At 36.1% G+C, this 17,698-nt stretch overlaps 1 long non-coding RNA gene across 1 annotated transcript in view; it reads left to right on the forward strand.

Moving 5' to 3' along the window:
• Nucleotides 1-4,686: 4,686 nt before the first annotated feature.
• The window catches only part of LOC121418615, a 29,793-nt gene continuing 16,781 nt past the window's right edge, over nt 4,687-17,698 (forward strand). The window contains exon 1 of the long non-coding RNA XR_005970486.1: nt 4,687-5,393. This is a non-coding gene — a long non-coding RNA (uncharacterized LOC121418615). The remainder of the gene's footprint in view (nt 5,394-17,698) is intronic.

A 17,698-nucleotide genomic window follows, 5' to 3' on the forward strand; every position in this document is an offset into this window, starting at 1 on the left:
CGACTAATTCACATTACCCATACCAATAAACAAAACACTTTCATTGAATTATTAAAAATGAAATGTTTTTGTATTATTACTTAGTTCTGCTCCGAATCTCTCCGACAAGCACTTTTCCTAATCTTATTCTTTTCAAGTATCATGCTATTATTTAAGTGTCCTTTGATGACCACTCTACACCACAAGAAGGATATGCGGAGAGCAGGGCGCCACTTATAAACTGATTAAGAATATACCTAACCTAAAAACGCCGCCTTTGTATATGCTGCAAAATATTATCAAGATAACTTTCAGGTAAAGTCTAAGTGGGGCAAGTTTATTTTCAAAGGAGCCGAACATTAGAAGTGGGTCATTCACAAATGAGTCAACGGATCCGATGAAAATAATTATCGATTTGCCCAGTGGGGGATCAATATAACGTCTGAAACCTCATGTATTTATATTACTACCATGGTTCACTGACTATTCTTTGTCATTACATTATTCTGATTTGATTTGGGAGATCATTTTTTCCTGTTCTACTTTGATAACCTGTTGTAGGCCTACATTGAGTTGCGGTGCTGTGATAAAAAAAGACCTATAGATTAGCAATGGTGACGTACAAGTGCACCAACACTGGTTTGAATAGTATCGGGCCCCCTCCCCCCCCCGGCCGAGAGCAAATCTCCATGAGTATATAAAGCTTCCAGACTGCTTTCCAAAGAGAACATCATACGGACGACGGACGATAGCTTCGTAAGCATGGTAATAATAAACCGAAAGAGTACAGCAGGTATTGTTTTAAAACATTTTTGTTGTTGATAATATTGTAGGAAAATACAATCATGAAAATCACAATGTTATAATTGCTTTTATTGGAGTACAAAATCACAGAAACAAATTACGTTTGAAAAAAAAATGTTCCCCGTTGCTATATTTTCCCTAATTAAGCTTATTCGCTTACGATGTCGGTCACCTGTATTCTTTTAAGCTATAGGATTTTTCTTTCAAGTGGATAATGCATCTTGTTAATATTCATGTTTACTGCTTATATTATGACTATTTTATTATTATTTTGTTGTATAATTATGTATTAACTTTGTAGGCCCTATATGTTAGTTGCATAATCATCATGAGTGCTGAAATCAAAGCAAATCATATAAAACTGTAGGCCTACATTTCCATATTAATTCTAACCCTGTCCCCGGCTATATAATTATGTATGTTATGTGCTTTCTTAAATTTTTGTAAAACCTTCGATGTATTTATTTTCCACACTTGTCTATTTTAGTAATGAAACTAAATTAACGAAATGATCCATTTCTATTTAATGTTTTTTCAGCCATGTACGGATTTCGTATATAGGCACAATACCATGGGTATACTATCTCCATGTCTATATACACGATGATGTCATAGCAATGAGGAAATATCAAAACGAAAATTATTGTTTTTCTTACTGTTAGACATTGAAGACTTTTATGAACACAACGATTTATTCTTTCGCTATCGAGTATCGACACACTGTAAAAACTTCGGTGTTAAAACTGACACCAATTGGTGTTAATAGAGGACCACACCCTGAGGTGTTAAAATTACACCCTAGAGATTAAACATAACATTAAAGAGTGTAAATGTAACAACAAAAGGTGTTGTAATAACACCTATAGGTGTAAAACTAACACCACCAATTTAACACCGGTGTAAAATAACTGGTGTGGTCCTCTATGAACACCGGTTAACACCACAGCTGTGCATATTCTATCAATGATTTTACATGATGAGAGGAAGAAAGAAGAGTCACATGATAAAACAGTAAGCAGGCCCTCGCTTACAGCTTAATTAAATCTCTATTATGACGCACGCAGAAATCGAATTTAATCGAAGTATTTGATTTCCCCCTTTTCTTCCGAGAAATGATGAAGAAAAACTGTCAAAGGTAAATCGTATTTGGATAAATTTGATTCGATTTTTTCTCTTGAAAGAAGGTTAAACTAATTTGAAACAATGGCAGTGCGAATGGATAGCGATTGTTTATGAAAAATGAAGCAACAAGGGCCCTGGGAACGATTTATTATAGGGATGCTGATGTAAATTTGTAAAGCTAACAAAAGGGGGGGGGTGCATTATTACAAGATGTAGGTCATTTTGGTAAAATTTTTCCAATTTTACACATCTTCGGCAAGTTTTCCAGAATACCTGCGGTGCTGCCTATGGAGAATGATACACGCAGCACCCCCGCTTTACATGCAGAGCAATATAAGTAACATAATTTCTTGTGATTGTCGCGGGCATGCATATGTGAAGGGATGAATTGAAATGTATAACTTACGTCATTTCGAAAGTTCATTATTCCAAAGTTCGTAATCATACTAGTTGTGCCTATTCAGAGAGTTTGGATTTACTTGAACATGTGTTACACCCACCTTTCCGAACTTATAACCATGGCAATACAGATACGGGAAAGTCTAACCGAATCAATTTGAGAAAAATACCGTCTATTAACTTGATGGTATATTGACTTGAAAATGAAAGTGGTATAATTTTAATCCGAAGTCGTATTTGTAATCATGAATATACGGTATCTCACTACAATAGCGTAAGAGCGAAGCGTTAGCTAAAATTTAATGTTGTGAGAAGATGTCAGTCTGAAACGCGTATTTTTGTAATCTTGAAAACAATAATATTCCTCATTTAACATAATATTCAGCATTTATATAGCGCTTAATACATCGAAACGACGTCACTAAGCGATTTACAGACATAATTACCCCGGTCATCGGATCCATGCATGCCCGCATACAATGTATGCACCTTCTCCACTCTCTGGGGAGCATTCCAACAAGAGTTCCAAGACTCAATTTCTAGGCATACTACATATAGGCTTTCACATCATACCGGGTACCCATTTAACACCTGGGTGGAGAGTGGCAAAGTGTGGATTAACGCCTTGCCAAAGGGCGCTAGGCCATGGTGGGATTCGAACACGACCCTCTGATTACAAGGCGAGAGTCAGAACCGCTACACCAAGGCGCTTCCACACAAGGCCTAATATAAATAATAATTGCCCCAATACGAAACCATAGCGCGAGCTGAAAAAAAAATCATATGACCTGAACAGGAGACATTTTAAAGACTGCTAGTGTTTGCAGGAATTAATTGCCAGGATTCTTATCTCATTGAAACATATAACTCGAGCGCGAAATGCGACCTTCATTATCAATTTATATTTGATTGTTTTAAATTCAGACCTGAAACAGGGAAATCTTGAGATTTATTTATTATTGTTATTATTATTATATATATATATTTTTTTTTTTTGGGGGGGGCAACATCAACATGAACATCTATTTACCAACAGATCGGTTACTTTAACCAATCCGTTTTCAGTAAAAAAAAAAAAAACGCTTGTTAACTGAATTTTATGCAACGCTGTTTACTATATTTTGAACCATATAGTAGTTGTAATAAAAACACGCTTGATTTACTGAGAATTGAGAATTAAAGATAAAACTGTGTTGTTTAAGATTTGAAACACTCGTTTTCAACTGTTTAGATAACTCCTATAAGGTTCATGAAATATAGTAAACAGCGTTGTATGAAAAAAATAAGAGTCTTTTTCACTGTGTATAGAGGATCGCTTGGTAAAATTGTCATTGGATTATGAAAAAGTTTATTGTAAAATATATGTTGTCATTTTAGTGAACCGAATATCAATTTTGAAAGTTATCTTACAGTGGAAATTATAGCGCACCATTGGCTAAGGTATTCAGTGGCGGATCTATTGGGGTGGGGTTAGGGTTTGTAACCCCTCCCCCTTGGGTATATAAGGGGATGCGCGAAACTGGGCGTTGTGGCGTGCGCCTGTAATCCAAGCTGTGGGGAAGTTACAAATTGATGCAGAGGTTCGAGGTTCGAGCCCTGGTCACGTCTTTCGGATGGTGACGTTAAAGGTCGGTCCCAGACGTAAATAATCATATCTGATTGATACACGTCTGACAAAACTGAAATACATATACATGGGTGGGGGGGGGGGCTTTTTACCGTCGTAAAATGCAAGATATATATATATAGAGAAAGAGAGAGAGAGAAGGAGAGAGAGGGAGAGAGGAGAGAAGAACCCATGGTCAAGATTCCGATTTGGAGTGATGACATTTTTTGTGGAAACCAAACGCTCTTGACTTTTTGAGCGATTACCCCCCCCCCTTTTTTTTGCTTGTCAAATAATGCGCTCTGTAATGTGCACCCCTTCAGAAAAATCGTGGACCCACGCCTGAAATCCCCTCTTAGCAAAAAGCTATTATCCGTCACGGTATCTCGTGCAATTTGAAACGATTGCACACAATAAGATTAAATGGAATGTGGATATGAGCTTGATATTCCAGCGACGAATCGTTGAACATGACATTTCAAGTCAGTGTGCGACCCTCAGAGAGCTCTGAACATGAATTGTGTTCACGAATGTAATATTGTTTTCTGATATACATCCGACCCTACAGATGTATATTATGTTTTCTGTGCAAACATATTCCTAATTAACTTCCCTTTTTTTTTAGAACGATAGAATATTAAACTAATCATAGTAAATATATCAACTCCCCTCCCTCCTCTTCCATGATCACCACAAATATATTATTTACACAAATTTCCATCACCCCGGGCCATCAACCCCCCCCCCCCCTGGCCCCAGAGAAAACAATAATAGATTCACGTATAGGTATGGCTTTCAACAAGTCTTTTAGAGTCAACAATGATTTTGTATTTTCGTGCGTGGATCACTGAGATTTTTCTATTGTTTGGGGATGATATTTTATGGGTTATGGAGCAATGACAATAACGACATGCCAATAATTTGATAGCTGTCTTGATCTACTCGCTGTGATTGCTTCTCCAGACCCATGCCGTGTAAATCGTTGAAGGTCAAAGATTCGTGTAATGAAGTGCAGTGCGGGAGCTTGAAACCGTACATCACCTCGCTCGCACATGTATTACCGTGCGTAGCTAGGTTGATGCCCGTGGATGGTTATTGAATTTATTTGCTCATGCACCTATTGATATTTCTTGCGTCGAAAAGTCACAGGACAAAACAGAAAACTGACGGTGTTCCAGATGAAACCGACTTGATTTGAGATCAATATTTTGTATCGAAAAAGACATAGGGACGCAGCTGAAACCAGCCTTGGCATGAGCATCCCTCGGCTTTCGCCTTGCTCGGCCGGACCTTAACCCGGTACGGCGGTCCGATTGGGGAGCGATCAACATAACCTGCATCCATTTAAATGCCTGCATCACATCACACGGAGGCTGCGAGATGGCGTAGAAGAATGCATCTCTAATGACTATTTTGTCACTGCGTTACTTTCGGAAAGGATTCATCATCGCGGCTGTGTGGAGAAGCAGGTGCTTTTGCGTTGGTATGTATTGAACTACACAGCACTCTTTCTCCATCGTTCATCAATGTCGATAATTGAGGCAGGTGAAATGTGGGGTCAAATATAGGACTAGATTTACCCACAATGATACCCAGTCATACATTACAGATGTCCTGCCCCAATTCCCACCATGGCCCAGGTGCCAGTCATGAGCAGATCTGTAACAAGTTTCTTGAAGATATTTCACTGTGATTTTGGGCCCTATGCCTATTCATTTATCAAATGAAACAGTTGGCAGGGGGGGGGGGGGGTTATTTCCATGCAAGCATTTGATCAAATTCTTCTTGATCAAGTTCATATGTGTTCCATCTTATCTTGAATGACAATGGTATATTGCGTTTATTGAGATTCATGGCAGTCAAGAGCAGGCGCCTTAATCCTCGGATTTCGGGGCATAAATATTTGCACACCAAAATGGTTGCTACATGTAACTTCCGCTTACTCATCCAAGCATATCACTGAAAGACCAGCCCCCCCCATGGGGGCAGCAACAGGCAGGATTTTTTTTGTATGGGGGGTGGCAAAATGACCTAAAATTTCTTCTTTATAAATTGAATAGCAATCAGGAGTCATGTAGAGTTGCATAACTCAGAACTCACTTTTTAAGAGGACTTCCTTTTTTCTCTTTTTCATTAAAAAATATGTTGGATGACGATTGAAACTGGAAATATTATTATTAAAATATAAATAATTTGAGAAAAGAGGTTAAAGGTCAAAAATAAACTCCAGACTTTGACTGGTTACTTACTAGAGCAAATATCATTCTGGATAATCCCTGTGATGTAGAGTGTAATTTGGTGCTAATTGTTCTATATAGAGGATCACAACAGTCTTATAGTCCAATGTTAGCTTGTTGGTGTGCACAGCAAAAACTGTGGTGTTAACCGGTGTACATAGAGGACTTTTACACCGGTGTTAAATTGGTGGTGTTAGTTTTACACCTATAGGTGTTATTACAACACCTTTGGTTGTTACATTTACACTCTTTGGTGTTATGTTCAATCTCTAGGGTGTAATTTTAACACCTCAGGGTGTGGTCCTCTATTAACACCAATTGGTGTCAGTTTTAACACCACAGTTTTTACAGTGCACATATATATATGTGTTTTATAACACCTTTGTTTTTTTACACTCTTTGGTGTTATGTTAAATATCTAGGGTGTAAATTTAACACCTCAGGGGTATCTAGTCATCTAGAGTAGAGACACCATTTAGTGTCCATTTTAACACCCCAGTTCTTACAATGCACACACTGTACATGTATGATGGTGGGGTGCACTTACTTGATTTTTTTTCGTTCAAAATAAGGAGAAACAGAGAGAAAGAGGAAGGAAAGGAGGAGGTGGAGGAGGAGTATGATAACAAGATAATTAACCCTTTGCACGCTTTGTTGCAATCTTGCACATTCGAACAATTAAATTCAACAATCGTGATAATTAGTTTTCTCCCCTGCCTTCAAATTAGATAAGCTAATAAAAGTTATTGGATGACATATACCGGTATAAAATAATGATAAGTATCAATGGTGCAATATGAAAATCTTGAATTTTCAAAAGAAAATAACATGGAAACAATTGTCATTATTATCTCCCCCAAATTAATTAAGCGTGCGAAGAGTTAATAGAATAAGGGAAGAGAAGAAGTAGAGAAAAAGAGGAAGAAGAAAACAAAGGGAAGGTGAATGGTGGGATGATCAAATAAGTGAAAGAGAAAATAGAATATTTATGTCTGCGAGATATTAATTGTTTCCATCAAAATACAAAGAAGGGGAACAGATAGAGCAAGGAATGTAATTAATGAGATACTAAAGAGGAATGAAAATAACAACTTTTCAAAAGAAGAGTGGGCCTATGATGACAAGATAATGAAGAGAAATTCATAGACAAAGATAGACTTTGAATTGAAGGATGATTGAATTAAGTATAAGAGGTAATAGAAAATTTTTCCCTGAGGTTTCATGGTTCAAATCAACTACATGTACATGCATTGTGCTCTTACATTATTGATGTCTGCTAAAAGCATTGGGTATTGACATGAAATGTTATAGTTCAAAACAACCATTTAAAAAAAAACTTTGTGTGTACATCATTATCATCAATCCAAATTGTGGACAAAAGCCATCAATCCAAATTGTGGACAATTGTGGTTCTTTGCACCCTGAAAAGGATTTCTTGATGTTTAAAAAGATAACAGAAATCAAAGATCAATGAAGAGTCAGTGATTGAATTCTTTTCATCCCCTAAAATGGCATAGAACCTGAACCAATGGTAAAAATTTGACAGGACCAATTGTAAAAAGTCGACAGAAACAATTTTAGGCAGAATCATATCAAATATTGCCAGTAAATTTCAGTCGCAGCCTAGGATTTGTTTTTTAAAGGGGACCATGTAATTGCCTGACGAATTTGACAGGAAAGAAAAGGGTTAATTACTCAAAAGTGAAGGGCATTTGGTCTCCAGAAAAGACGTAACCAAAAAAAAAGGAAAAAAAGTAGGCCATCACTGAAAAAGAAGAGTGTTTGCTCTCTAGAAAAGGTGTCAATCAAGCAAAAACAGAACAACACAAAAATAGGCCATCATTCCCAAATGAGGTCATTTGGGGTTCTTTTTTTTTTTGGGGGGGGGGGGTGAAATTTTACAGCACTGCAGCCCCCTGGATCCATGTTTGGATTTAGTGAAGCCTGTTGCTTTCTTGTTCTTTGTTGATTATGCTGAATAAAATTGAAATAGTAATGATGATAATTTTAATAAAGTTGAAATAGTTATGAAGATGGTGACAATGATAATGCTTTTGATAGATATGAAATCATAAAATGATGAAGATGAAAAGAATAAATCTGTCTTGTGCTGTTTACTTTACCCTTCTGTAATCGGCCCAACACAACACATGGCTAGCCTACACACAGACAGATTATGACAAACATACAAGAGTGTGAAAAATGTATGATGTTGTAAACTTTCTTTTTATTTGCCCTTCCTAGACGGGACGTATCATTCTCAGTGTTCGTCCGTCTGTCTGTCCGTCCGTCCGTTACCTTTTCCTTGTAATCGTGATAACTTCAGTTTAACCAAACCTAGGCTCATATAGTTTTGTGTGTATTGATATACTAGCATGGAATCCAGGAGCCTATTGATTTTAAGGTCAAAAGGTCAAAGATCAAGGTCACAGTTACATGTTTTCTTCTTATCCTTCTGAAGTCCTTGTAAATGCAATAACTTCAAATTAACCTAGGCTCATATAATTTGGTGTGTAGGATACTAGCATGGATCCCAGGAATTCTATTGATTTTGAGGTCAGAAGGTCAAAGGTCAAGTCACCACCTTCCACTTTTCTTGCTTGACCAATAATTCATTTCCGTGTTACAGGCGGGCGTACTATGTGCTCGCCTTGGCAACACTCTTGTTGTATTTTGATACTTATATCTAGTAGGTCCATGGTGTAAGGAGAAAGTAAAGCTCGCTGACAGATGTTAAATCTCAGTGTTGTATAATGTTGTCCGCCGGTAGTCCATTTGCTAGTAGGTCCATGCTTATATATCCGCAAGATTTGATTTGTGCAAATATTATTTTGCTATGCAATATTTGTCAACCGCCCTGTATGTCTCCAATCTATGAAGTGATCTGTGAATTTCTATTATGTCTACTTGATAAAGTATGAATTGCATTTCAATGTGGGAAGCATTGTGTAATAGATTCCTTTAGAGCAAGTCAATGAGTCCATTGAAATTGTTGATTTGAAAAGGAGCTCTTTTATTTTGATGGCTTTTTTTCAGGTTCATGTCACCTCTGGGTGACGATTTGTGTATACAATTTGACACTTTTAAAGCTTATTAGATCAGATTGATGGCTGTTGTGGTGAAATGCATAGTAACTACATGTACGATCAGTAGTTCTTTGACTTGATGATAAATTTGGCCATGTAGGATACATGTATCATGTATGTGCAAAGTGAACCTTTCCGTAGTTGTTGATCAATATGAAACTTTTAAAGCTGCTAATTTTATTGTTACTAGACTACATGTAGGTCTAAGTCATCAGTAGTTCTTTGACTTCATAGATAAAGTTGGCCACTGGATGTGCAAACCGAACCTTTCCCATGTAATGATGTGCATCTAGTTAAACTCAGTTAAACAGGAATCCAATCCAAATGAAACAAGTTGTGTCAGATCACAGAAGAAAATTCACAGATAGGTTTTTGGTGGTGATTTAATATTTTTTTCACCTGATTTGCTAAGTAAGCATGAACGCTTGTTAGCAAGCAACCAGAGGACCGATGGTTTAAGGTACTCTCCGAGGGACCTGGTAATGTGGATTTAAATGCCAAACCAAAGGGCACTAGCACGTAAAGTGGGAATCAAACCCAGTCACCGGAATCTGAAAACCCTGCTCTACCGACTGAGCTATCGCACCTCCCAAGTTTGAAGTAAACTAGATAAACTATAAGAAGGGTTTGAATTTTAAAAGTTTTAAAAAGTCATGATTTATATAAAAAAGAATTCTTAATTTTCCATGATAATCCTCTGCCTATTTTTTTTTCATTACCAGCAAATTATTAAACTCAGTTAAGTAAACTGTCTTTTTAACTTTTTAATCTCTTTTTTTTTATTGGTAAGTGAAACAAAATTTTATTCCTCCCTGAACATGTGGAATTACCATTAATTTGTTAGTTTATGATTAAGTCACGTTGGTCCTTTCTGTCAAATCTGTAAAAATGGGAATATTGTATAACTCAAAACACAAAAAATAGTGAGCAAGGGACATTGACTCTCTCATTTGCATATCACTAAGTTGTTCGTATAACTGTTTTGTGAAAAATAAGTGAAATTTTAAAATGTCATGATCTTATTTCACATCCGATTTTGATGAAATTTCCAGCGTTTTGCTTCTTTGATTTTTCTCTATTGATTCAAATCAATTTTTTCTGGGGTGGACTTGACCTTTAAGTCAATATTTTACAAGGAATGGTTTCTAATTCTAAGCAAATGGCATCCCTTAAAAGTAAAAACATAAGGTAGATAGATGGCTGAAATTTTGTGATAAAAATCAGCAGATTTTGCTCATAATCTTGGGGGAAAAGAAGAAGGAAGGTCAAGATCCCATTTCCTAAAAAGTTAACAATAACAACATGAAATTCAAATCCAAAGAGAAAAGATTTAGATGATGTAGGCCTAAGATATTTTGCTTGTTATACTGAAGAATAGACCCATTTAGTCACTTATTTTAGATTTTAAACCTCTAGGCATGTTTTGAGAGTTTATCTATCACACATTTCCTGATTTTAACGAGGTTTGTTTTTAAACGAACTAACAATTTAAAGAAATCTGGTATGTTATAGTTTTGATAGCCCAGATCGATCTTTACTTGACTGATAGCCCAGATATAGTTCAAGAAGTTGGTTAATGACAAAGGATCTAATTATCTTGTTTATCATTTCCTTTCAAATTGTAGCTGAAGGGTCAAACAAACCAAATGTGAGAAAGGTTTCAATGCTGTCCTACCTTTTCTTATCATGTAAATGTATTTAGGTTAAGTGACTGTTAAATTATCATTTTTTGTTTTGAAAATAAGTATCTGCAAGAGTTATTGATCTAGGTAAGCAAAATTAAGGCAAAAAGGATTACTTATGGAACACATTGTTACTAAGCCAGAAAATGTATGATAACTTTAACACTAAAATTATTGGTTGAAATTAAGAATAAGGGTGAGTGTTGTGAATATAGGTCTATTCTTACAACTTGTTATTTATAAACAAGATAAGCAATACACTCCTGCACAATCATTTATATTTTTTATTCCAAGAATGATATTCTGTCATTCAGTAATCATCACTGCATGGACTGAAATACTTCTTTTCATTTGGTGATTTTTTTTCCATTTTTTTTCATTATTTCTTTGGTACTATAATCAGAAAAAGAATGTTACTCTTTTGAAATATTGTACAGCCATAGCAGTGGTTTGGTTCAATGTCGATGTGGACCAACCACTCTTTATGGTGTACCAGTTGCCAAATCATTCACCAAATAATAACTATTTTAATCATGCAGTGAAAAGTTTGAATAAAAACAGAACAATAAATTCCATTCATTGAGTTGTGATAACTCTTCTCATGAGTATTGAATGAGTAAGGAACGTGCAACTTTGAAATTCTATAAAAGGGTGAATTAGAAATTCTTGTGAAATCATGAGTTAAATTTGTCTTTATCATGTGCCGGTATTCAGAATTTGCTTCAGTTTGTAATGGGAAGAGGATTTCACCCTCCTCCTTGTTAGAAGGAACCCTAAAAAATCATTCTTTATTTAACTCAGAGTCCTGTAGAGAGGGCCAAAGGGGCCTAAAGTACCCTCATTAAGTATATTTGTCCACCCCCTCCCAAATCCATGAATAATGCCTTAATAATTCTTGTTGCATGATATGGTGAAGTATAGGCTTATGTCCTTTATATGTATTCAAGGTTGAAAAGTATTTCCTATTTGGGATACTGTACATTCATTGTATTTTCAAAGTTGTGATCACATTTAATTGATATATATAAATGTCAAGTCATTGTTGGAAGAGTTCCAGCTGCTCTTCCTCCTCTTTTTTATCTATTTCCTACTCACATTTCCATAACGACCCTTAATAGGCAAGAACAAATATCTTGACCTCACCATCACCTCTCATGGAAAAACTATCATATTTATTTTCAAAGGAATCTATAATTCTATTCTATTTCCTTTGAGATAAGACAATACATCCGCTTTCCCATTTATTGTCCATATTATTATTATCATTATCATTACTATTAGAAAGTAGAAAGCGTACTCAATATCCCTTTTATGGATTTGGAACTAAAAGGTGAATTGGGAATCTGTAGGGAGCAAATTTTGCTCGGTTACTGAGCAAAGTAAACCTCTTCAATTCAAGTATGTAGAAAGTTTATTCTGTTCTTGAACTTCATGGCCTACATTCATAGAAGTTCACTTTTGGCTTTGCCCCCCACACCACTGGTGTATTAAAGGGATGGTCCGGGTGAAAGTATTTATAGCTTAATACATAGAGTGGAATTCAATATTTTGTGAAAACAGTTGTCATGAATATTCATTAGGTGGGCTGATGATGTCACATCTCCACTTGTTCTTTTGTATTCTATTATATGACAATAGGTTTATTCAATTTTTTTCCTCCAAGAACTAGAAAAATTGGATTGACATCTGATTTAGTGCATTAGATATTTATTGCTGCAACTTATTTCATTATAATGGAGACATATTATTCACACAAGCATGAAATAATGAAAAAAAATATGATTTTATGTAATAACATAAGAAAAACGGAAAGTGGAGATGTGACATCATCAGCCCACCTACAATGAATATTCATGACTGTTTTTACAAAATATTGCTAAACTTTAAACTTCAATAACTTTATCATTTGTTATACGATTTTGATTTTGCTCAGTGAATTCTACTCTATTACCCTTTTTACACAGGCTAAAATTTCCTTAACCCCGTACTATAGGTGGGGCTAAATTGCCATTTAGCCCCACCTATAGTACGGGGTTAAGCTTAGCCCACTTTCTTTTTACACAGCATTTTTGCAAAGTGGGCTAACCCCACCTATAGTACGGGATTATTTGGCCCTGCAAAAAAGCAGGGTTATCCCAGCAATTGCGGTGCTAAGAGCGATAGTACGGGGTTAAGATCGCTAGTGTAAAACGAAAGTGGGCTAAGCTTAACCCCGTACTATAGGTGGGGCTAAATGGCAAGTACGAGTGAAGTACTTGTACTACGAATGATTGACAAATACCACTAGTCCGGGGTTAGCGAGTTTCGTGTGTGAAAAGCAAACATTCCTTATCCGGGGTTAGCAATAACAATTTGGCATGTGTGAAAAGGAAAAAAAATAGTACGGGGTTAAGGATAGTACGGGGTTAGCAATAGTCCGGGGCTAAGAAAATCCTGTGTAAAAAGGGTATATGTATTGAGCTATAAATACTTTCAGCCCAGACCATCCCTTTAATACACCAGTGGTGTAGGGGGGGGGGGGGGAGTCAAAAGTGAACTTCTATGAATGTGGGCCATGAAGTTCAAGAACAGAATAAACTTTCTACATACTTGAATTGAAGAGGTTTACTTTGCTCAGTAACCGAGCAAAATTTGCTCCCTACAGATTCCCAGTTCACCTTTTAGTTCAAAATCCATAAAAAGGGATATTGAGTATGCTTTCTACTTTCTAATAGTAATGATGATAATGATATATGGACAATAAATGGGAAAGCAGATGTATTCTCTTATCTCAAAATATTTTCAGCCCAGACCATCCCTTTGAGTTTACATTTCTACATGCACTCGATTGCCGGATCAAAATCATGGGGCAGGTTCTTAGAGACGATAGTAAGTCAATGTAGAACCCAGACATGCTGCATTCATGAGCCTGGATCCCCAAACTAGGGCCCCATGAAACAAAATCCACGGCTAAGAATTTGATTGGAAAATTTATTTCTATTATGATGAAATTATGTAATCGGTCATGAAATCGGGTTATATGATCCTTCACTAATAAGCTTTGTGTTCCAGGGATTTGGGCCCGTAACATAAAGCTTAGCGATTGATGGTGGGCATATACTCGCAACAGTGAGTTAATTTCCAGTTCTTTGATTAAATTTCTCAGGTTGTGGGCATGATATACTAGTCGTCAGGGCAGCGATGATGAGCGATCAATCGCTAAAATTTGAATTCTACTTTTAAGTGTTCCAGGATAGTACAGTGAGGAATATAAAAGCCATGTCAGTCATTAATGCCCTCAATAATAATGATAATAATAATCTGTCTTTATATGTATGTATAGTGCTTAATACATCGGAACGACTTGTCTAAGCACTTTACAGATATATTATAACCCGGTCATCGGATACATACAGTCATTCCCGCACACAATGTGTGCACATCCTCCACTCCTTGGGGAGTATTCCAGTCAGTCGCCTCAGCAGTCAGCCTCAGCAGTGAATGTGTGAGACAAATATATATATTTAAGGAAAACAGTTGAATAAAAATATAAGAAAATATGAAAGCAGTCAGCAATCTGACCAAAGATGTGAAAAAAATAGTGATTGATCATTATTGACTTTCATCTTCATTTTTTTTTATTCAGCTTGAAATTTGCACAAACATTTTCTGACCACTTCATTTCCTTAAACTTTCATATGACCACCCCCTCCCCCTTCTTCTCCAAGAAAATGATCAAGATGTATGAGAATACTTTCATCTGCTCCACGGCAATGTGCTGAGCAACCAAAGAATGTGTGTTTGCCTTTATTGAAATGATTGTCTCCTCCAGTGTGACTGGATGAATGATGAAGATGGTACATGTTTGTATACGGAATCATACCAAAGCCCTTTGATCAACAGAGGGGGACCTTGTGCAAATGCACTCCTGGTATTTTTCTCTGTTTGATTAGCATTATTAACGCATCTGTGTTTATTGTTCTCCTGGGTCTTTAGCGCAGGCTTTAGCAGAGCTAAGAAGTGTTGGAGGGAAAAGGGGATAGGGAAGGAAATGACAGACAGATAGAAAATGGGAGGAGAGAGTGAAGAGGAGAAAAGAGGTGTTAAGAAGATATACAAACTGGAAAGGAAGGTAAAGGAACAAAGTGAGAAGGATGTGGGGGCATAAGTATGGTTGTGATTTCACTTTCATGATTTGCCCAGCATCTTTTTCATTTCAAAACTTTATTTTTTAATGTTTTGTTTGTACTCATTGGGTGATTTCAAGTCCCCGGTGTTGGCATTGGTGTTTCGGATTGCTTCCCCTAGCTCCAAAATCTATTTTGAGTTTGTAAAACTGATCCAGATTACATTATTGACATCTCACAAACTAATAAGTGACTTTCAGGACCATCTTCATTTTATGTTTGGCATTATACACTTTTAAAAAATTGACCTAACACCAACACCGATAGGTCGACACTGAACTTGAAATCACCCATTGTACATTTTCCAACTTTCCCTATAGATTGGTAATCTGCAACTTTCAGATTTATTTTTGTTTCAATGATTTAAATTTGATTCAAACATTCAAAGGATGATAGAGATGGGATGAGGAAGGGGTGGGGAGAGAGGGGGCGAGGAGAGGGTGAAGAGAGGCGATAGAAAGATGGGAGGGGAATAAGATAAAGAGGAAAGAGATAGACAGATAGATAGAAAGATGGGAGGGGAGAGGATAAATAGGAAAGAGATAGACATACAGAGATATAGATAGATAGATAGATAGACAGATACACAGACAGACAGGTAGGTAGGTAGATAGGTAGGTAGATAGATAGATAGATAGAAAGATAGATACATAAATAGAGAGGGGGAGAAAGGGTATGAGAAAAGTTGGTTTACCAAAACCTACATGTTCTAATGTTCACTTGGTATACAGGATCCATTTCCAGCTTATTTCTCCCAAGATGCAGATTGTATCTTCCTATTGGTGCCATAGCCATCCTCATACCCCTTGGTAAAGTGACAAATATTCATGAAAGAAACCTTGTGGGAACGAGATAAATTGCAAATGGAAACTTCACACCGTTCTTCAATTTCAAATGACACATTGAAATTATCTTCTTGCATGCGACACATTTTATGAGACATTTTGAAGAAAGCAGAAGAGGAGTCTGCTCTTCATAAAGAAATGTGTTACAAATAGAAGATATGTAGAAATTGAGGACTTTTTTTGCCATCAAATTGTCAATGTTTTATGGTATGCTTAAAATGAGGAAGCCGTGATGACAAGTGTATATCTGATACTATTTTGTTTTAAAAAGGTAGTTCACCCTGACTAAAAGTTAATTGTAAAAGTATGCTCAGAAAAAAAATACAAAAAGGGCAACTGATTGAGGAAAATGCAACAAAGAATAAAGAAAAGTTATTAGAATTTTAAGTATTTGATTTGTGATGTCATATGCAAGCAGCTTTCCTACATTGTTTTACATGGTTAAAAGTTACTGAAATGTAATTTTCTCAGAAAATTGAAAATTGTTTTTATATCAATACATAAATGATTTCAAACCCGCTCCTAAAAGAAAATGAAAATAATTCATCATGAACCATTCAGAAATTAAATTTATGCATTTTTTATTACATAACATATGGGGCAGCTGCTTGTTTATGAGGTTACAAATTAAAAACTTGAAATTCTAATAACTTTTTCCATCTTTATTGGATTTTTCTCAAATCTTCACCAATAGTTTTTTTTTTCTGTTATTTTCACCACAAAGTTTTTGTCATGGTGGTGATCCTTCCCTTCAAGATGAAATATTTGAACTGATTACATTGAAAAATAATAGAAAAATAAATGATAGTAACGAGCAGGGTATAGAAGTCAAAATCAAATTGTCCCCCCCCCAAAAAAGTGACATTACCATGAAAGGGCGCTAAATTGGTTCTCCTGTAACCCTGTAAACGATTATTGAATTTTTTGATGCAATTACTTGTGGATATATAATGGTCAATACCTTATCTGTGATTTGAATATGTGAATGATAGTCCAACATGATTCATGTTATTGAATCTTAAGTCTGGTCCAAAGTTGTAGTTTAAACTATGGAAAGCCAATTGGGATAAAAATCTCAAAACAGTAAGGATTCAGTAACAACACACTTAGTGCTCACTTTATTTATCATTGTTTTGGAATGATAAGTAAAACAGTTTTCTGCAGCATTAATCTTTAAAAAAATCTAAACCATTCTTTCTGTACTACAAAGTCCCCTGATTGGAGTATAGATTTAAATAACCCAACCTAGATGTTGCGCTTATGCAGCGTGTATGCATTGAGTGATTTTTACAAACTGTCACAAACCTTGGATTGTGCCTCTATTTAACAACGCACATGGTGCGCATGAGTTTACAAAGGTACCTAAATGGCTAGGCTAAACACCCTGTTTTTCATAAAAATTAGCAATTTATGAATTGCATACCTCTGCTTCATCTCAAATATCTCAAATGAAAGGATACATGTAGATTGTATGATTTAAATTGGTGTAGATAATTGTTTGTTTCTTTCAAAGCACTAAGTTATGAGCGCCTGTAAAAAACTTTGGACACCATTGTCTAAAAACATATTTTGAAGACCAGCCAAGGTTTGTGCCAGCTTATAAAATCATTGACAAAATATTAGAAGCGTTCAATTTGAAATATTTTCAGCTTCCTAAAATTCTAGTAGAGAGTTGGACCGTAGTGTAGGCGAAATCACAAACCAGGATACGGGTCGGTGAAACTGCATTCAAACCCCAGTGCCGGATTTGGGTTAGATTAGGATACTGGAAC

The sequence above is a fragment of the Lytechinus variegatus genome, chromosome 1 (genome assembly GCF_018143015.1).
Source record: "Lytechinus variegatus isolate NC3 chromosome 1, Lvar_3.0, whole genome shotgun sequence".
Taxonomy (NCBI): domain Eukaryota; kingdom Metazoa; phylum Echinodermata; class Echinoidea; order Temnopleuroida; family Toxopneustidae; genus Lytechinus; species Lytechinus variegatus.